The following is a 22140-nucleotide window of genomic DNA, read 5'->3' as shown; positions in this document are numbered from 1 at the left end:
TGACAACCACTATGTTTTGTATCTCCATAGCTTTATCTTTCTCAGAATGTAATATAGATGGCAGCATACAACACATTACCTTATACTGACTTCTTTGACTTTGCATGATTTAAGATTCATCTATGTCATTGAGTGGCTTGATGGCTCTCCATCACTGAAAAGTTTTCAAAGTATGGATTATCATGGTATAGTTATCTATTTACCTCTTAAAGGACATCTTGGTTGTCTCCAAGTTTTGACAATTATGCAAAAAGATGCTACAATTATTCACAGGCAGTTTTTTGTGAGTTTTCAAACCAGTTAGGTAAATACCCAGAAGCATAATTGATGGACTATATGTTAAGACTATGTTTTGTTTTGCCAGATTGTTTTCAAAGTAGCTGTACCATGTTGCACTTCCATATGCAATGCATGAGTGTTCTGTTGTTCCCCATTCTCACCTACAGTTGCTTTTGTCATATTTTTGTATTTTAGACATTCTAATAGGTTTGTAGTGGTTTTAAATTTGCATTCCCCCACTGCACTCCAGCCTGGGTGCCAGAGCGAGACTTCATCTCAAAAAAAAAAAAAAAAAAAAAAAAATTGCATTTCCCTGATGACAAATAATGCTGAACACGTTTCATATGCTTATTTACTGTCTATATATCTCATTTAGTAAAATGTATGTACAGATTTTTGCCCATTTTTGATTGTTTTTTGTTGTTGTTGTTATTGGATCTTACATGTTCTATATATATTTTGGGTGATAGTTCTTTATCAAGTATATGATTTGCAGACGTTTTTCTCCCAGTCTGTTAATTCTCTTAACAATGTATTTCACAGAAATATTTAATTTTAATAATGTTCAACTTGTTTCCTCTTTTATGAATTAACCTTTTGGTAAGATAGCTAAGAACTCATAACCAAACTCAATATCACACAGATTTTTATGTATGTTTTCTTTAAAAAGTTTTATTCATTTTTCACTTTACATTTAGGTCTAGGATCTATTTTGAATTAATGTTTTCTAAGTTGTGAGACCAGGATAGAGGGCTTTAAAGAATTTGTACCTCTGATTTTTCCAAAACTACTTGTTGAAAATATTGTCATATCTTATTTCAATTGCCATCTCACCTTTATACAAAATCATTTAACTATATCGTATGGGTCTATTTCTAGGCAGTCTGTTCTGTTCCATTGATATATGTTTATTTTTCACCAATATGCTATCTTGATTACTGCAGCTTCACAGTAAGTATTATTTGAGTAATGTGAATCTTATAAATGTGTTATTAGTTTTCAGAATTGTATTGGCGATTCTAGGTAATTTGTCCCTCCATATAAATTTTAGAATCAATTTGTCAGTATCTACAAAAGGTTTGCTGGGATTTTGACTGTGGTTGCATTAAATCTATGTCTCAAACTGAAGAATTGACATCTCAATAGTGTTGATTATTCTAACCCATAAACATGTAATTATCTCTTCATTTATTTAGATCTTATTTTATTTCTTTCATCTCTATTTTGTTGCTTTTACATATAGCTAGATCCTATGCATATTTTGTTAGAGTTATACCTAAGTACTTTATTTTGAGATGCTACTGTAAATGATATTATATTTATAAATCTATTTTTATTTACACAATTTTATATATTTATAAAATTTTACATAAAATTTTATAAATTTTTTAAATTGCAAATAAGTATTTTATTAAATATTTATAACTACATTTTATAAAATTTATAAAATATAGCATTTTATACTTTTAGGATTTATATCTAGCTATTCATTGCTGCTATATAGAAAAGCATTCTTTTTTGTATACTGATTTTGTATCTTGTGACTTTGCATAAGTCACTTAGTTCTAGGAATTTTCTTGGGATTGTCTACAAAGAAAGTCATGGCGTCTATAAATAAAGACAGATTTTTTTCCTTTCCTGTCTGATTGCAATTGCTGGGATTTCCAGTACATTGTTGAATAGAAGTGGTAAGGACATCTTTGCCCTATTCGAATCTTAGGGAGAGAGTGTTGAGTCTTTCTCTATCAAGTAGTATGTTAGTTGTAGTTTTTTGTTTTTTTTTCATACATACCCTTTATTCAATTAAACAAGGATTTATATTTTTAGTTTATTTCAGAGTTTTTAAAAATTATGAATGCATGTTGAACATGGCTGGATGCTTTTTCTTCATATATTAATGGGATAATGTTTTTTACAATTTAATCTGTTTTGATTTTGAATTGCACTGACTTATTTATAAAGGTGAAATCAACCTTGCATTCTTAGAATGAAAAACACTTGGTCATGGTATATTATCCTATGTAATACACAGCTGAATTCAGTTTTGTAAAGGTTGTCTGCATCAATGTCAAGGAATAATACTCATCCGTGGCTTCCTTTTCTAGTGAAATCTTTATTTTTTTTTTTAATTTGTTTTTTGGGCAATGTTGCCCTCATAAAATAAGTTAGAATATGTTTTCTCCTCTTCAATTTTTTGCAAGATATTGTATACAATTGGCTTTATATCTTTCTCACATGTGCAATAGAATTCATTATTGAAATCATCTGACCTCAGTATTTTTTGAGAAGTTTTTAGCTACCGATATAATTTTTAATATAGATACAGTGGTATTCAGAAAATACATTTCTTCTTTGAAGATTTGGTAACTTGTATCTTTCAAGAAATTTATCTATATGTCATCAAATATATGGGACTAGGGCTATTTGTTGTATTCCCTTATCCTTTTAATGGTCAGTAGTGATGATTCCTCTTTCATTAATGATATTGGTAATTTGTGTCTTCTCTCTTTTTTCATGGTTAGGCTGGCTAGAGACTTATACTTTTATTAATCTTTTCAAGAAACCAGCCTTTAGTTTCATTTGTTTTCTCTATTACCTTCCTGTGTTCAATTTATTAATTTCTGCCCTAATTTTTATTATTTCTTTCTTTCTGCTTACTTTAGATTTAGTTTGCTTTGTTCCCGTGGTTTCAAAGGTGGAAGTTTAGGTTACTGATCTTAGTTATTTCCTCTTTTCTAACATATGCATTTAATACTATAACATATACCTGAGCACCGCTTTAGCTGCATCCCACAAAATTTGATCAATTGTATTGTCATTTTCATTTATTTAAATATATGTTAAAATTTCTGCTGAGGCACCTTCTTTTATGCTAGATTTAGAATTGTGTCATGTAATTTCCAATACTTACAAACTGTCCAGCTCTCTCTCTGTTGTTGATTTCTAGTTTAATGCTATTGTAGACTAAGAGCATATGTTAATAATTTATATTCCTCTAAATTAGCCACAGTGTGTTTTATGGCCCAGAATGCTTGAGAAGAATGTAGATGCTATTTTTGTTGGGTGATGTATTATATAAATGTCAGTTTTATCAAGTTGATTTATAGAGTTGTTCAGGTCATCTGTATGCTTACTGATTTTCTGCCTGCTTTATCTATGATTTACTGAGATATAGGTGTTGATGTCTCCAACTAAAGTGGTGGGTTTGTCTGTTTTTAAAAACCAGTTCTGTCATTTTTGTCTGTTGTAATTTCATACCCTGTTGTTCATGCATAAAAATTGAGGATTGTTACATCTTCTACAATGGACTCTTTTATCATTGCATAGTATTTTCTGATTATCGCTGGTTGTTTTACGTGTTCTTCAGTCTGTTGTGTCTGAAATTCATATAGCTACTGAGTTTTTATTATTAGTATTAGCATAATATATTTATCTATTTCTTTAATTTTAAACTATTGGAATCTTAATGCTTAAAGTGGGCTTCTTATAGAAAACACATAGTTAGATTTTTTTATACACTCTGACAGTCTCCTTCTTTCCATTGGTGTATTTGGACCATTCACATTTAAGTTGCTTGATTATATATTTGGATTTATAGCTACCATATTCATAACCATTTGCTGCATTTTTTTTCTTTATTCCCCCTCTTTTTCTTTCTTTTCTGATGTGGAGCATTTTATGTAATCTCATTTTAGGCACTCCTTCAGCCTATCAATTGTACTTCTTTAAAACTATTTTTAGTAAAGGCCTATATTTTTTACTTTATATTTTTAATTAATTTAGGTCTGCCTTCAAATAACAACGTACTGCTTTACCTGTTGTGCAGGTGCTTTGTAACAAAGTATTCTTAACTTCTCCTTCCCGTATATTGTGGCATTGCTGTCATTCATTTCCATTACCTATGTTACTTTATATACTTTTAATATGATACAATATGTTGTTACTATTATAGATATCTTTTACATTAATACGAAATGAAAAATTAAGAAGCATTATTATTTTTATTTATTCCTTTCCTGACACTATTCTCTTTTTTTAAAGTAGATACAGGTTTCTGGCCTGTTTAATTTTCCTTCTGCCTGAAAAATTTAACATTTCTTTTTCTAAAATTAAAAAAAAAAAATTTAAAAAAATTTTGGGGGGACATAATAGGTGGGTACATATATTTACAGGATACATGAGATATTTTAATAAGGCATGCAATGTGAAATAAGCACATCATCCATAATGGGGTATTCATCCCCTCAAACATTTATCCTTTGAATTACAAACAATCCAATTACATTCTTTAAGTTATTTTAAAATATACAATTAAGTTTTTATTGACTATAGTCACCCTATTGTGCTATTAAATAGTAGGTCTTATTTATTATTCCTTTTTTTTTTTTTTGTACTCCTTAGCCATCCCCACCTCCCTGTCAACCCCCACTACCCTTCTCAGCCTCTGATATCCATTCTTCTACTATCTATGTCTCTGAGTTAATTATTTTGATTTTCATATATCCCACAAATAAATGCGAATGTCTGAAGTTTGCCTTTCTGGGAATGGTTTATTTCATTTAACGTAATGATCTCCAGTTCCGTCCATGTTGTTGCAAATGACTGGATCTCATTGTTTTTTATGGCTGAATAGTAACTGCATTGAGTATATGTACCACATTTTCTTTATAAATTCATCTGTTGATGAAATCTTAGGTTGCTTCCAAATCTTAGCTATTGTAAACAATGCTGCAACAAACATAGGAGTGAAGCTATCTCTTTGATATACTTATTTCCTTTCTTTTGGATATGTACCCAACAGTGGGCTTGCTGGATCATAGGGTATCTCTATTTTTAGTTTTATGAGAAATCTCTAAACTGTTCTCCATAGTGGTTGTGCTAATTTACATTCCCACCAACAGTGAATAAGGGTTCCCTTTTCTCCACACCCTTGCTAGCATTTGTTATGGTCAGTCTTTCGGACATACGCCATTTTAACTAGGGTGAGATATCTCATTACAGCTTTAATTTGAATTTCTCTGATAATCAATGATGTTGAGCATCTTTTAATATGCATGTTTGCCATTTTTATGTCTTTGAGAAAATTCTATTCAAATATTCGCTCATTTTTGGAACAGATTATGAGATTTTTTTCCCTATAGTGTTGTTGGAGCTCCTTATATATTCTGATTATTAATCCTTTGTCAGATGGATAGTTTGCAAATATTTTATCCTGTTCTGTTGTTTGTCACCTCACTTTGTTGATTGTATCCTTTTCTGTGGAGCAGCTTTTTAACTTGATGTTATCCCATTTGTCTGTGTTTGCTTTGGTTGCCTGTGCTTGTGGGACACTGCTCAAGAAATCTTTGCCCAGATCAATGTCCTGGAGAGTTGCCCCAATGCTTTCTTGTAGTAATTTCATAGTTTGAGGTCTTAGGTTTAAGTCTTTAATCCATTTTGATTGATATTTGTATATGGCCAGAGATAGGAGTTCGGTTTCTTTCTTCTGCATATGATTATCCAGTTTTCCCAGCACCATTTATTCAAGAGATTTTCTCTTCCCCAGTGTATGTAGTTGGCACCTTTGTCAAAAATGAGTTTACTATAGGTCTGTGGATTTGTTTCTGGGTTCTCTTTCTGTTCCATTGGTTTAAGTGTCTGTTTTATGCTAGTGCCATGCTGTTTTGATTATTATACCTCTGTGGTATAATTTGAAGTCAGGTAATGTGATTCTTCTTGTTTTGTTATTTTTGCTTAGGATAGCTTTATCTATTCTGGGTCTTTTGTGGTTTCACATACATTTTAGGATTTTTTTTCTATTGCTGTAAAGAATGTGTTTAGTGTTTTGCTAGTGATTTTCTTGAATCTGTAGATTGATTTGGGTAGTATGGACATTTTAAAATTATTGAATCTTCCAATCTATGAACATGGAATATCTTTCCATTTTTTGGTATCCTTTTAAATTTTTTTCATCAGTGTTCTCTGGTTTTCATTGTAGAAATCTTTTATTTATTTCTGTTAAATTACTTCCTAAGTATTTTATTTTATGTGTGGCTGTTGTAAGTGGGATTGCTTTTTAAATGTATTTTTCACATTGTTCACTATTGACATGTAGACATGTTACTAATTTTTGATGTTTATTTTGTATCCTGTAACTTTACTGAATATATCAGTTCAACAGTTTTCTTGTGGAATCTTTAGATTTTTCCAAGATAAGATGATAAAATTGGCAAACAAGGATAATTTGGCTTCTTTCTTTCCAATTGGGATGTGCTTTATGTCTTCCACTTATCTTATTGCTCTAGCTAGGATTTCCAGCACGATGTTGAATAATACTAGTGACAATGGGCATTCTTGTTGTGTTTTAGATCTTAGGGGAATGCTTTCAACTTTTTCCCATTCAGTATGAGACTAGCTATAGGTCTGTAACACATGGCTTTTAGTATGTTGAGGTATGTTCCTTGTACACCCAGTTTTTTTTAGTATGTTGAGGTATGTTCCTTGTACACCCAGTTTTTATAATTAAGTGATGTTGAATTTTATCAAATGCTTTTTCAGCATCAACGGAAATGATCATATGGTTTTTATCTTTCATTTTGTTGATATAATGTATCATGTTGATAGATTTGCATCTATTGAGCTATCCTTATATCCCAGGGATAAATCTCACTTGGTCATGATGGATGATGTTTCTAATGTATTATTGAATTCTATTTGCTAGTATTTTGTTGAAGATTTTTGCATCAATATTCATCAGTGATATTGGCCTGTAGTTTTCTTTTTTTTGACATGTCTTTAATTTTAATATCAGGGTAATACTGGTCTCATAGAATGAGTTTGAATGTACTCGCTCTTCCTCTATTTTTCAGAACAGTTTGAGTAGTCTTTTAACATTTCTTGCAAGGAAGTTCTACTGGCAATAAATTTCTCAGTTTTTGTTCTTGAGACAGTTTTTATTTTTCCTTCATAGTTTAGGGATACTTTTGCTGCATGTAGAATTCTAGGTTGGCAGAGTTTGTTTACTTTCTTTCAATGGTTCAAACATTTTACTCCAATCTCTTCTTGTTTGACTCTATTTTAATCATTATATTTTCTTTGAAATTCTTTGCATAATTCCTTGCTCCTTTGCAGCTAAAGATAACCCCTTTCCTATTTCTTTTAGTATTTTATTTATTTGTGTTATCCTGTTCTTATCTCTAGCATGTACTTACAATTTTTCTTATATTCCCCATCTCTCTGCTGACATTATTCATCTGGTCTTGCATGTGATCTACTTTTTCACATTAATCATGGTTCCTTTAAATCCTCTTCTGATAATTCCTCCATCTGTATCATAACTGCATATAGTTTTGATTACTGCTTTTACTCTTTAGACTATTTTTTTTTCTTACCTTTTGTTGTGTCTCATAATGTTTTTATTGAAAGTTGGGCATGTCTTATGGAGTAATAGGAAAGGAGGTATAAGACCTTTAGTGTAAGGATGTATGTTAATTTGAGTAGAAATTTGGCTGGTGTTAAATTTTTTTGTTTGTGTTTTGTTTTGGTAAATTTTAGCACAGGATTTTTAAATTCCCAATGATGGGTTTGTTTATTTCATCTCCTCTTGGCTTTGGGGGCTTCCCTTTGTACTTCTCCTCAAGGACAGTCTGTGTCTTTCAGCTCTTCAGCTCCTTTACCCATAATTCTCCATTGTTTTTCCTGTGGGCTTATCAGCATGGTGTTAGCATATGAGAGAAAAGAGATATGATTACAAATCTCTCTCACTCTTTCTCTCTCTCTCTATATATAAACACATACATATACACATATACACATGTATATAATGTATATATGTATTGATTTATATGTATACAATATAATGTGTGTGTATACATATATAATAATGTGGGTGTGTGTGTTTATACATTTTTTCTGAATTATACTCCTGGTGTTCTATAACCTTCTGATTTAGTCTGTCTTTTAGTGGACCTGTGTTTTAGGGGTGTGGCCCTCAGATATGTTTTTGCCCCTTTGCAGGGGTAGAGCTTTTTTTATTTTCTTTTCCTTAGTCCTATCTCTAGGTACTACATTATCCATCTATTTTCTTGAAGCCTTCTTTCCTGTTGACTATATCTTTTTATTTATTTATTTTTTCTTAAGTGAGACAGGGAGAGTGGAGATAGATAAAGTAGGGTACAGCTCCCTTCCTCCAGCTAGCAAAAATTTCCAAATTGACCTCTGGTTCAAATCCATCGCCTGAATACGAGGCTTTCATTAGGAAAAAGCATTTGGAAGGGTGTCATAGTGATTATCCTTCTCACCCCCTGCCAGAGCCATGTGAGGAAATTTCTTAGATCCTACCTGTGAGAATATGCCAGGGATTCTGAGGCAAACATGTGAAGGTTAGAAGGTCCTTCTATGACAGCAGTTTTCAGGAGCTTCTCATTCGCATGTTAATTCTGACTCAGCCTCTAGCACTGCATCAAAATTATGAATAAAGTGTTCCTATTGCATTAGGCATCAAGTGGCATCTGTTCCAAATAAATGAATCTTGGGTGCTGTATCTTTCTGGGTATGCCTGACTCTCCAGAAACTGGGGTGATGATTTTCCCTGTGATGTCTAGTCTCTTGCAGTGAAAAAAAAAAATAGATTTTCACTTTGCCTGGCTATCTCTTGTTGTGAAAACAGGAGTAACAATGTCTACATTCACATGTGGGACCAAAAAGCAGAAGTACCTTCTTCATCTTTTTAATTTTCTGAGCCTGAAAGTTTTACCCCCATAATAGCAATGCAAAAAAAAAAAAAATACTATTAATTATTTTTTGCTATTGTGATCTGTCCTACTCTGGAAAAATATCATAGCTCTTTAAAAAATAGATAAAGAGGTCAAGTGAAGAGATGCCCAGGAAATCTGGGAAAACATTAACATGGGCATTTTCTGGCCTACTCAAGGCTTTGTGATCACCACATGAGACACTGATCCAAAGTATGGCTATTTCTGTGAATATAGAAATCTTTACAAATTCTTTTAGAAATAATACCATTTGTGTCTCTGTGGGTCTATCTCTGTGTCATAAAATACACACACACACACACACACACACACACACACACACATAAACACACAAACTCTGACACTCAAGGAGGAAAATCTCGAAACCAGACCTTTGCTTTTTTCCTTTTGAGAAGCTTGCTCAGACCCTGTGTCTACTTATGTAAGTTTTATTCTAAAATCACTGCTGCTTTTACTTTTTTCCTTTTCTGTTATGGCATTTAATTCATGTTAAAATTACATTTAATTCATGTTGAAATTACAGAAAACACTAAATCAATCGTGGTATTCTTTAGGACAAGGGAATAAAGAAATAAATTGTTGGCTGGTTGTTCTCAGATCAATTTTAAAATCCTTACCTTTTTCTAACTTTTATTTTAAGTTCATGGGTACAAGTGCAGGTTTGTTATCTAGGTAAACTTCTGTCATGGGGATTTGTTGTACAGAATATTTCATCACCCATGTATTAAGCCTAGTATCTATTAATTATTTTTCCTAATCCTGTCCCTCTTCCCACCCTGTATTAAAGACCACCAGTGGGGTGGACTGATGGAATGGACCATCAGGGACTGCTTGAGCCTAAATATTTTTTGATGCCAAAATCCAGAAATGCCCAGGACTTGGGACTTGATTTCTCAATTTCTAGGACTCAAAGTAAGACGCTCAGGAATGGGCTGGGCTTATTGCTAATGTCTCAAGCAATAATTAGATGTTAGGAGGCTCTAACATCTTTTAAGAGTACAGCAGAGAGAATGTTTTCAGGTTTGTCAAATCCTTCCTTCCTCAAGGTGGTTCTACAAGGAACAATAAATCCCTATGGTAATTTTGAGAGAAATGGAATGCATGCTGAATGCACAAAATCAAAATGTCTTTGCCAGAATACTCTATGTCCTCAGTTTCTCTTGGTATGTTGCTCTCAGTCATTATGCCACAGTAACATTTTGGCAACAGGTAAAAGCAATTAAGAAATAATAATTCAGTGTAATCCCAGCACTTTGGGAGGCCAAGAAGGGCAGATCACGAGGTCAGGAGATCGAGACCATCCTGGCTAACATGGTGAAACCCCCACCTCTACTAAAAAAAATACAAAAAATTAGCCGGGTGTGGTGGTGGGCGCCTGTAGTCCCAGCTACTTGGGAGGCTGAGGCAGGAGAATGGCATGAACCCGGGAGGTGGAGGTTGCAGTGAGCCAAGATCATGCCACTGCACTCCAGCCTTGGCAAGAGAGTGAGACTCTGTCTCAAACAAAAAATAAAACAAAACAAAAACAAAAACAAAACAACAACAAAAGAAATAATGATTCAGGCAGTGAAGAAGGGGACGAGCATGGGAAGTGGAAAAATGCTGGCCTTGAATCTATAAGGCTTATCCTGTTCCAACTAGGTTACCAGTGGATCTTGTAAAGCTCATTCATTAACACTCCTTAACATTTATTCATTGCCCTGAACACTTTGCATATCATTCTTTATCCCCTAGACTCTGCTACCATTTTCTCTCTCTCCCATTCATCTGCAGGCAGTTTATTACATAAAGTAGGAGACTATCAGCATCCATTGTTCTGCCTCATACTTTTTCATCCCTGATAAAATAAATAAAATTCCTTTATCAGTACTCAAGGCATTATGACTTTTTCAGTTTTTCCTCAATGACTGCCTATAAGAAGATACAGACCTACATTGAACTCTGGGTCTACTGATTATGTGGTTATGAAGAAAATTCCTTAACATGTTTCTGGACTTCAGGTTTATTTCATCACAACAATGTTTTTCTTCCACTTCATGCAAGGAGAAAGTGCTAAAGGGTAGTGTGATTTCTATGACTGGTGTGCTAAAACCTGAAGAGCTGCCCCTGGAATTGATGTGGTTGAATGAGTCTGGAAGGCTAGTCTATCTCTAAAGGAGTCCTGAGAGCAGATAATTTTTACTGATAAGAGGACTGGATTAGATGCTGTGGGCAAATCAATGACAAGGCATATGAGTGTGAGAATAGACAGAATTAGCCTGAGAAGCATGACTGAGAGGTATGACAAGCTGAAGAATCAGGAGTTTGATTAAACATTAATTCAGGCTTCTCAGAGATCTGTCCTTAAATACAGAAGACTCACGCCTTCTTAAATAGTTTATAGCAGGGTGGGAAGCACGTGGTTACTATATTGGAATCATCAGTATGGTATCCCAGTAATATAATACTTTAAAAAAATTCTACATGTCAGCCTGGAGAGTAATGTAGTCTAGTGGCATTTGTATATTACATAGATATTTAATTCTTTGAGTACATTGTAATATTCTAAAAATTATCTGGGAAGCAATGATATTTTCCCCCAAAATATAATAGTTCACTGCTTACCAACTATAGCATCTATGAAAAATATATACAAGGAAAGAAATTAACTTAGCCCTAATGAATGTTTGTACATGTGTGCATATACATGTGTATGCACACAAGCATGCATAGGAGTTACAGACAATTTATATTTCCTTTTCTGAATCATTTTTCCATCTCATAGGTAAATTAATTTGGCCTACACAATTAGTTGAACTATCTTTGATGGCATGTTTTATTAAATGCTTACCAATATTATGTCATAATTAAAATGATAATGTCACAAAGTGAGAAACTCACAGAATGAGCATTCCATTATTGGTCAAAGGATAGCTTTGATAGAATTCATTCATTTGATAGACTGAGAGTGACAGAAACTGAATCTTTCCGCAGAAATAGTGGCTGAATAGACATCAAGAAATCAATATCAAGGTGTTTGTGCTTAGAAAAGATACTAAGTCTAAGGCTATAAAGCCTAGTGCACAAGAAGAGATGGTTATATCAGGTCCCACACAGTTCATGAAAACAATAGTCATTAAGGTGCCCAAAATGAATAAATGAGTTTTGCAACAGATGGGAGATTAAATTGATACAAACCCCAAGGCAAGGGTTCTATATAAATCTAAGAAATTATCAAGTAATGCAAGTAGGCACTAGAGACTCAAGGACATAGCCATATATATTTTTTGTTACTTTTAATTTTTTTAAGAGACAGGCTCTTACTCTGTACTCTAGGGTAGAGTACAGTGATATGATCATAGCTCACTGTAACCTCAAATTCCTGGGCTCAAGCAATCCTCCTGCCTCAGCCTCCTGAGTAGCTATAGGCACACACCACCATACCCAGCTAATTTTATTTATTTATTTATTCATTTATTTTTGAGACGGAGTCTCACCCGTCACCCAGGCTGGAGTGCAGTGGTGTGACATCTGCTCACTGCAACCTCCACCTCCCGGGGTCAAGCGATTCTTGTGCCTCAGCCTTCCAAGTAGCTGGGATTACAGGTATGAGCCATCAATCCTGCTTTTTTTTTTTTTTTTTGTATTTTTTTTTTAGTAGAAACAGGGTTTCACCCTGTTGACCAGGCTGGTCTCGAACTCCTGATCTCAGGTGATCCACCTGCCTTGGCCTCCCAAAGTGCTGGAATTACAGACATGAGCCACCACACCCAGCCTATATTTTATTTTTAATTTTTTGTAGAGACAATATTTCATTACGTTGCCCAGGCTGGACTTGAACTTCTGGTCTCAAGCAATCCTCCTGCCTTGGCCTCCCAAACTGTTGGGATGAGGCATGAGCCACTACGCTTGGCCCAGCTATACTCTCTTAATGCGAAGTTGAAATGTATCAAACTATCCTAGTTAAATCAAATGACTATGGTATTAGGAAGGTTTATGAAAAGCATATTCGATTTTAAAAAAAGGCTGAAGCATACTCAACATGAAGTGTTTACTCTAGTCTGGAGTAATATACTAGTCATGAGAGGGTAGGTTAAACTCTAGTAATAGAGAATCTCCCAAATCTCAGTGACTTAGAAATGCTTATTTCTAGATCATGATGTAGTTGATCAAAAGTAGGCTGGGAGCCCTCATCTGTATTATCAATGTCCTCTGTTTGGAACCCAGACTAACAGAGCAGTCACTTTTTCAAACATTTTTAGTGGCAAGGGGAAAGGAAAAACAAATGCGTGGCAAAGGCTTTGGCTTTTAAAACATCTCAGAAGTGAAATGTGTCATTTCTCCTCAAATTTTATTAATCAAAACCTATCATATGTCAGGCCTGAATTTAACACGGTGGAGGAAGTGTAATTAACATCCAGGAAGTAAAACTGGAGAGCTGAAAACTTAAAAGTCTGCTGCAACTGGTCATAAACAAGAAATGTTCCCTTGTCCCCCTCATAGAGGGGGCAAAGGGGGTGTGGCTTGCTTCTCTGGTGCCCTGCTGCTCGAAACCCCTAGGGGGAGCAGGCAGACAGGCAGGTCTTGGGGAGCCAGGGCTCTGACCCCACAGCAGCATCTAGGGGTGTATGTTTACAGCTCCCCAGTGGGCATGTGTTACCATGTGCTCTTTGAGTTTAGCCGTCCATAGGCAGCTTGTCTTATGGCAAGGACAGAGGGCTTTCTGTATCCCGAGTTTTCTTGCCTTGGTGTACCGGAAGAATCGGATCACCTGGGCTTGGAAAATGAGTGCAAGGTTTTATTGAGTGAAAGTACCTCTCAGCAGATATGGGAGCCAGAAGGGAGACGAAGTGGGAAGGTGGTTTTCCCAGGGAGACGGGCTCCTCAGCAGCCAAGTTCTCCTCCAGCTGCCCCGTCAAACTCCAAGTCATTCCACTGGTTGCTGGCCTGCCGGTTTGCCAGTGTCTGTCAGTGTGCTCTTACGTTGGTGTGTTCCTCTCGATGTCCAGCCGCTTGTGTGCGTGCCCGCTAGGGTCTTCGGGTTTTTATAGGCACAGGATGGGGCCGTGGCAGGCTAGGGTGGTCTTGGGAAATGCAACACTTAGGCGGGAAAACAGAAAAGCCTGTCCTCACCTAGGTCCGAGGGCACAGGCCCTGGGGTGGAGACCTCGCCAGTGACCACGCCCTCCTCTACCCAGCACTTCCCTGCCCCCCTCTCATATCATGAGTCATAGAATGTAGGAACTAGTCAGGGCTAGACTCTTCAAATGCTTTCTAAGGTAGGCTTTAGCCTAGAAAACAAGACAAACTTCTAAGTCAAATATCTTAGCGAGATGTGTGTGTTGGTGTGTGTGGGAGTGTGTTTGTGGGTATGACAGGAATGAGTATTGGGAATGGGATATAAAGAATTAAATAGATCAAGTGGATGAGGAAGAAACATAAAGTGGGTCTAAATTATTAAATTAAAGAGGACGAATTCCAACTTGACTATTTGGGGTCTAGAGTTCATTCTCCTGAGACAAAGGAAAACAAAAGGAAACTGACACGATATTGGGGTTCTTCTATGTAGTAAGAACATTATACAAAATATTTCATTTAATTACTCCAAGAACCCTCCACAACAAATATAAAGGTTCAAAATTAACACCCCAAATCTGAAGATGGGGAAATTTGAATCTCATAGAAGACTACCAAGTTAGAGGTTTAGAATTTTAACCTCATCTTCAGCTCACTTTTCTAACCCAGGAATAGAGTAACTCCCCACTGCAACCACCTAAGCGGCTCACAGTTTCCACACAATGCTCATGAATATAAAGCTACAGCAGACAAGAATTCCTGATCCAATGGAAACTTCAGTCTTGAAAAACCTAAAAACTAAAATTCCTAAACTCACAAACATTGCATTTTAGATAGGTTCTCAAGGCCCAGATTGCAGCACACTGATTTCTGTCTAGGTTTTCTTTCAGCCACAAAGTGACCAGGCACAAGAAAAGTCCTTATTTAAAGAGCAGTTTTATAGAGATACTATTTTTTCTTAAATGGTTAGCATCATGGGGGATTTTTATTCCTTGGAAGAGATGTTTAAAAGTACCTGTTATTTGACCTCTACCAGATAGGTTGCCTTGCAGCTGGCCATCTGTGTAAATTCATCAGGACAACTGAGATCAGCAGTAATCTAGGTACAGAGATGAGAGGTGCCGTGGGCTTTCCATCCACATGCATTTGTTATTCCAGGGGAGTAGCTCGAGTCTTGGACCTTGTTAGAGAAAAAGGCAAGCTGAAAAAAGACCTTGGATGTGAATCATGGCATTCTCCCTCCGCTTATTAAAGCCGTGTCTATTCCTGTTTGACCTCCAATGATGTTTTGTTGCTATTCGTCAGGGAGATTTTTGAGAGGAGAATGAATAGGCAGATACATCGCCATTTATTGCTCCATATGGACACGGGCCATTTATCAGAGAACCAACGAACAGCCACCTCAAACAATGCTCTCTTTTAAAAGATCAAACGGAATTATTGATATGGGCAATTCTAGCAGTGGAAGAAAAATATATTTTGGTTTTGGATAGACTTCACCTGAAACACCGTAATAGAACTTAGAAACAAATAAGTTTTAAAGAGAATTCAGAATTACTGACACTTACTATTGTTTAACAAAGTTAATTCATACTTCTTTAACATTAGTGTGCCATCCATTACAATCGATAATTTATCACTTAGATGCTTTTCATGTAATCATTTTGCTTAAATTTATATGATAGTTGGAAATACACTATACACACTGTATTCTTATATTCATAGTTAAGCCACTAGATTGTGAGGCTTAACTATGGTCCTTAAAAAATTTTAGAAAAGAAGTCTGCTGACAAATAAAAAATTTAACCAATGTAAAAATAAAATTGAGCCAGGCATGGTGGCTCATGATTATAATCTCAGCACTTTGGGAAGCCAAGGCAGGAGGATTGCTTGAAATTAGGAGTTTGGGACCAGTCTGAGCAACAGAACAAGACCCTGTTTCTACAAAAAATAAAAATTAAAATAAAAAGATATTCAATTTGAATATTCAGAAACCTTTTCTCAAATTTATTGTCCATGACTATATCAGTTATGTAGCTCTCTCCAGTTCCTTCTGCTCAGGAAAACACTTCCTTAGGATTAGTAATTCTATAGGCCCAATCTACTGAGTATGTAAAAAGTTTAAATTTTCTGTTAACAAGTGTTAAAGAGAGAAGCAGCATCAATGGTCTTAAGTGATCATGAAGCTAAGCAGCAAACACATTTAACTGGATAGTGAAAGCCAAGTTACAAACAACACTTTTTCCAGTTTCTTGGGATTAGCAAAGAAAGGAAGTATATACCATGGCTTCCATACCTCGAATTCTTAATTTTAATTAATTTGTCAGACAATTGGAATAAATCCAATTACATGAAAATTAACTTTATTTTATGTATCTATTTCTGTAATTTTAGATTTTTTCAGCAAGTATTCATTGCTTTTAAATATACTTTAAAACATGTGTAGTTTATAACATTTTTGAAAAGGTAAATGCCCATGAATATATATAACTAACTAGCTTTGAGGCTCCTGCATGTGTTTGGTCAGAGAATTAGGTAATCCCCTCCTTGTCCCTTTCTCCTATAGGATTCCTCTACTTTCTTTAGAGGCCATGGGTAGCCAGGTCCAAAAGATAGTGGTTTTTCCAATGGTACCCTCTTCGTCTCCCACCCCGTAGTGAATGTTCTTTGCTCAAACCTAAAAGCCAATGACAACATGAAATCAATTTGCAAAATTCCTCTCCTCTCAGTGTGTGCACCCCACAAAGGTTTGTCTAATTCTTCTCACTCTCCAGCACCTTCAGGTATCTGTTGTTTGTATTACATTCAGATACGTGTGACTCCTACACAATTTCCTGTGTAGGAGTCAGACTGGTGAGATCTCATCCTAACATTAGAAAAGAAAATTAGATTTGAATTTAAAAATGCTTATTCAGTATGGGACTTTGAGCACTACAAATAGGAAGTTTATCTTGAGTTTGAATTTTAGTACTTTATGAGGAACTTAACCTCTCTGTTACATGGATGCATGTGTGTGTGTGTGTGTGTGTGTGTGTGTATATATATATATATATTTTTTTTTTTTTTTTTTTTGAGATGGAGTGTCACTCTGTCACCCTGGCTGTAGTGCAGTGGCACGATCACGACTCACCACAACCTCCACCACCTGGGTTCAGGCAATTCTCATGCCTCAACTTCCCAAATACCTGGCATTACAGGTACACCACCATGTCCAGCTAATTTTTTTTTGTATTTTTAGTAGAGGTGGGGTTTTGCCATGTTGGCCAGGCTGGCCTTGAACTCCTGACCTTAAGTGATTCACCAATCTCAGCCTCTGCAAGTGCTGGGATTACAGATGGGAGTCACAGTTCCTAGACATACATATATTTTCTATATTACTTTGATCTAATGATAATACCAGTAATGTTATATTTGCATTTTTTTATTCTACTGGATTCTGCTAATTATGTCTTTTATTTTAACTTAGCTTATTTTATTTATCATTTCTTTTCTAGTTGCTGTGGTTCCTTCCAAAGTGTCCCATATAATTTGTAGATTACATGGTCACCCTTCTTAACTTGTTTTCTCCTTCTGTAAGTTTTGTCCTTTTCCTTTACATTATGGAAGAACATCTTAAGAATGTCTTTCACATGATGTATTCAAGTTTCCGTTGTATCATTTAAATCACTTGCTACCCTCAATATAGGTTTTACTCCTTTTAAACAATTTTGTTTCTTGTCATTTCTCCGTATTCACTTATCTTTCATTATATTTCAAGAATTTGAAACTTCTTTTCATACAGTGTTTTAAGATTGTTAAAATCCTGAACCATTTTCTAAATTGTATTTTGAGTTCCTGAAGCAGAAAATTTACAGTGGTATTATTTGAATCTTGAGGATAAGGTCAATATATGTTATCATGCTATATTATCATTTGTGTCATGTTATTTTATGTACATTCTGGTACCTATATATACATATGTGTATATATATATGTATGTACGTGTATGTGTTTGCATGCATGTGTGAATATGTAAAAGATATATTAAGTGATGACTACAAACCATTCTTAGTATTTATCAAGGGATGTGGCATAATTTGAACAAGGTAGTAGGCAAATTTTCTTTCCATATAAGCTACTGAGAAGTAGGCTCATGAACATAGTTACTGGCAGAATTCCCAGTTCCTGGAGAGCTGTCACTTTTTTTTTTTTTTTTTTTCTTTGATAGAACTAGAATATTTTCCTACTGCACCCAGTGGTTGTCTAACATTCTGAAACAGATTAGTTGCATGAAAACTATAACCCCCACAACTAAATTACTTCTCAGTCTCTGTCTAATAATGCCTATTCAGAATCTTCAGTCTCTGTCTAATGCCCCATGGATTATGGGGTCTCTACACTTAAAAATGCAATGTCTTCCTATTGCCATCCAGTCTTTAAGACTAGGGCATCCATGTACCCTTCTTGCTTAGTCTGAGATAACTCATTTGTGAAGATTAAAAATATTTTAAAGGCTGGGCACAGTGGTTCACGCCTGTAATCCTAACACTTTAGAAGTCCAAGACAGGAGGAATACTTGAGGCTAGGAGTTTGAGACTAGCCTGCATAACATGGGGAGATCCCTTCTCTAGAAAAAATAAATAAAAATAAAAACATTATCTGGGCATGATGCCATGCACCTGTAGTCCTAGGTACTTGGGAGGCTGAGGTGGAAAGAGTGCAAGCCCAGGACTTTGAGACTGCAGTGAGCAATGATCAAGCCACTGCACTCTACCCTGGGAAACAGAGCAGGACCTTGTCTCTTAAATTTTTTTTTTTTTAAATCCTCAGAGCCCCTGACTGATAATAGAAGCCAAAATAGTGAACAGAATTGGCCTAAGACCAACAAGGAAAATAAAATCTGTAGTTATTGCTAGGATCCATTACTTTAGCTAGGCTATGGGTTATGTTCTTTGCGGCCACAATGGTGAAGATCTGACTGTATGACATCTTTATATTTAGAAAAATCATTGAGTTTCATGAAGATCATTTAATGTAGATAATTCACATGATACTAACCACATACCAGGTGTCCAGACACACTGTGTGTGAGTTATAATGCAGAATAGACAGTTTTTACTCCAACCAACCAACCAAACAAATAACAATACAACAACAACAAAAACCCAAACACCGTGATAACACTCTGGAATGAGAAAATTAGTAAAATTTACACTACCACTCTTAGAAGATTAACATTTTGTGCCTAAGATAAATATTCTCATGTATCTGTTGATTTAGAAAAAAATGCTAAACAAAAGATAATATGCATGTACATCTTGTATACACTCCTTCAAGAATATATAAGATGAGTAAGTTCCAGATACCTGCTGCATACCATTGTGCCTATGGTTAACAACACTATTGCACACACAAAAATTTAAGAAGTTAGATCTTATATTGTGTTTTTATATGTATATATATATAGTGGTGAGAACACTATAGTGAGAATATATATATACACACACACACATACATATATGTATATAATATACATACAATGAAGTCAAAAGATATTTCTGTAACTAGATTACACAATGAGCAAATTTTACTTTCTTGCTTTGAAAGTGTTAATTTTTGAAAAAAATCTTATATTTGACTAATTTAACTAAAATGAGCTAAATAGGAGGTATCTGGGAGAGCATATATAATGTTACATGGATGCATGTGTGTGTGTGGGGGGGTAAATAGATTTTTTTTGAGATGGAGTCTCATTTCAGGAGACTTCTGGGATTGACTTCAGTTGGATTTGCAGCAAGATAAACTGTCTCTTGTCCTTAGAAGAGGAAGAGAGCTGAGAAAACCCAAAGTATCTCACCACGAGTCCATCTTATTGTGGAATCTGTGATTTTGATTCTGCATGTCAATGAAAAGGAAGAATAACTATTTTGGCTAAGCCATCATGGATTCATCAGAAGTTAGTAATCTCTTATTGTTTACCTCTCATATTATATTTTTGCCTTCTGAATTAGCTAGGGTATTAATTAGTAGTTACTCAAAAATTTAAAATTTTTCATATATTTTATGTAAGATCATTGTGAGAAGCACCCAATAGCCAAATTTTTTTTTTTTTCACTGCCTGAAGTAAAAATAGACACTAAGGATAATGCATACCTGCTTTTAAAAAATCTGGCCCTGAAGTGACAAACACCACTAAGTTGGCTAGTACTAACCACAGGAAATTATCCAGGAAGTTGAGAAATGTAGTTACTACCTAGGAAGCTGCCGGCCAGAAATAATATACTAGCATCACAAAATTAAATATATATATGCATAGTGTTATTGTTGTTCTTTTCACAGACTTTATGTATGCACTTCTCTAGGTAATAGTAACAATGACATCTCCCTATTTATGAATTATTATTGTTTTGAGATGGAGTCTCGCTGTGTCACCCAGGCTGGAGTGTGGTGGCTCAGTCTCGGCTCACTGCAACCCCCACATCCTGGGTTCAAGCGATTCTCCTGCCTCAGCCTCCCAAGTAGCTGGGACTACAGGTGCACACCACCACGTCCAGCTAATTTTTGTATTTCTAGGAGAGTCAGGGTTTCACCATGTTGGCCAGGTTGGTCTTGAACTCCTGACATCAGGTGATCCACCTGCCTCAGCCTCTCAAAGTGCTAGGATTACAGGCATGAGCCACCATGCCCAGCCGTTTTTGTATTTTTAATACAGATGGGATTTCACCATGTTTGCCAGGCTGGTCGAACTCCTGACCACAGGTGATCTGCCTGTCTCGGCCTCCCAAAGTGCTGGGATTACAGGCATAAGCCATTGTGCCCAGCCCATTTATGAATTATTTTACGAAATTAAAATTAGTATATCTTTAAACTATTTAGATATAAGTCAATTACTTTGTGGTTCATCAATTTAATGTCTATGATTAAATGACTTTCACTATATTCAGAGAGTTGTAAATAATTACCAAAATTGAATTTGAAAATAATTTGGTCACCCCCAAAATAAACCTCACTCCTATTAAACTTCCCAGTTACTCAGTCCTAGGCAACCCCTGATCCACTTTCTGTATCTATAGATGTGTCTGTTCTGGCCATTTCATATGAGGAAATCATGTCATATGTGATATTTTGTGATTGGTTTTTATACCTAGCATAGTGATTCAGGTTCACCTACATTGTAGCATACTTAGCAAATTGTTCATTCTGGATGCTTTTTCTGCCCCTGCCACCAGACTTGCTCTAGCTAGACCCTCCAGTGCAATGTTGGATAGAAGTGGCAAAAGGAAAGATTTTGTTTGCTTATTTTTAATCTTATAGGAAATTTTTCATCATTATGTACTTTAAATGGGTTTTGCATGGATTTTCTTCTTCGGGTTGAGAAAGTTATTTTTTTTTCCTAATTTGTTGAGTATTTTTATCATAAACAGGTATATTAATCATATTAATATTTTTTAAATGACTTTTTGATGTATATAGAGATTATCAGGTGAGTTTTGTTCTTTATTCTATTGCAAAGATCTATTGCATTGATTGGTTTAAGATGTTACAGTAACCTTGCATTCCTGGGATAAACCCCACTTAGCCATGATATATAATTCTTTATATATATTATGGGATTTGGTTTGCTGTATTTTTTGTTGTTGTTGTTGTTGCAGATTTTTGGCAATATATTCAAAAGGAATATTGATTTGTTGTGTCTTTTGCCATATTTTTGTTTAATTTTGGCATCAGGGCAATACAGACCTCATAGAATCATTTGGAAATTTTTCCCTTCCCTAATTTTGGAAAAGTTTGCAAAGAATTTTGGTTTTTATAAAGATTGATAGAATTTATAGAATTTACTAATGAAACCATTTGTGTCTAAGTCTTTTTTTGAGGAAAGTTTAAAAACCACTAATTTAGTCTGTTAGTTGTTAAAAGATTCTCTAGATTTTTTTTTTTAAGCTCATTGTAGCTTCCACCTGCTGGGCTCAAGTAAGCCACCCACCTCAACTTCCCAAATAGCTGGGACTATAGGGTCTTGCTAGAACCTATTAGAAACTATTGTTCCTGGGCCAGGTGTAGTAACTGACAGCTG

The 22140-nt window shown here is 35.2% G+C and overlaps 1 long non-coding RNA gene across 1 annotated transcript; it reads left to right on the top strand.

Moving 5' to 3' along the window:
- The first annotated feature begins 9668 nt into the window (after nucleotides 1-9668).
- Nucleotides 9669-21321, top strand: LOC117082014. The gene is made up of 3 exons (XR_004436420.1): nucleotides 9669-9810; nucleotides 13692-13693; nucleotides 21311-21321. It is a non-coding gene; the product is annotated as an uncharacterized LOC117082014 (long non-coding RNA).
- Nucleotides 21322-22140: the final 819 nt, after the last annotated feature.

The sequence above is a fragment of the Trachypithecus francoisi genome, unplaced genomic scaffold (genome assembly GCF_009764315.1).
Source record: "Trachypithecus francoisi isolate TF-2019V2 unplaced genomic scaffold, Tfra_2.0 Lachesis_group9, whole genome shotgun sequence".
Lineage (NCBI taxonomy): Eukaryota > Metazoa > Chordata > Mammalia > Primates > Cercopithecidae > Trachypithecus > Trachypithecus francoisi.
Note: the sequence above shows the minus strand (reverse complement) of the source record. Positions and strands in the feature narration are given on the sequence as shown.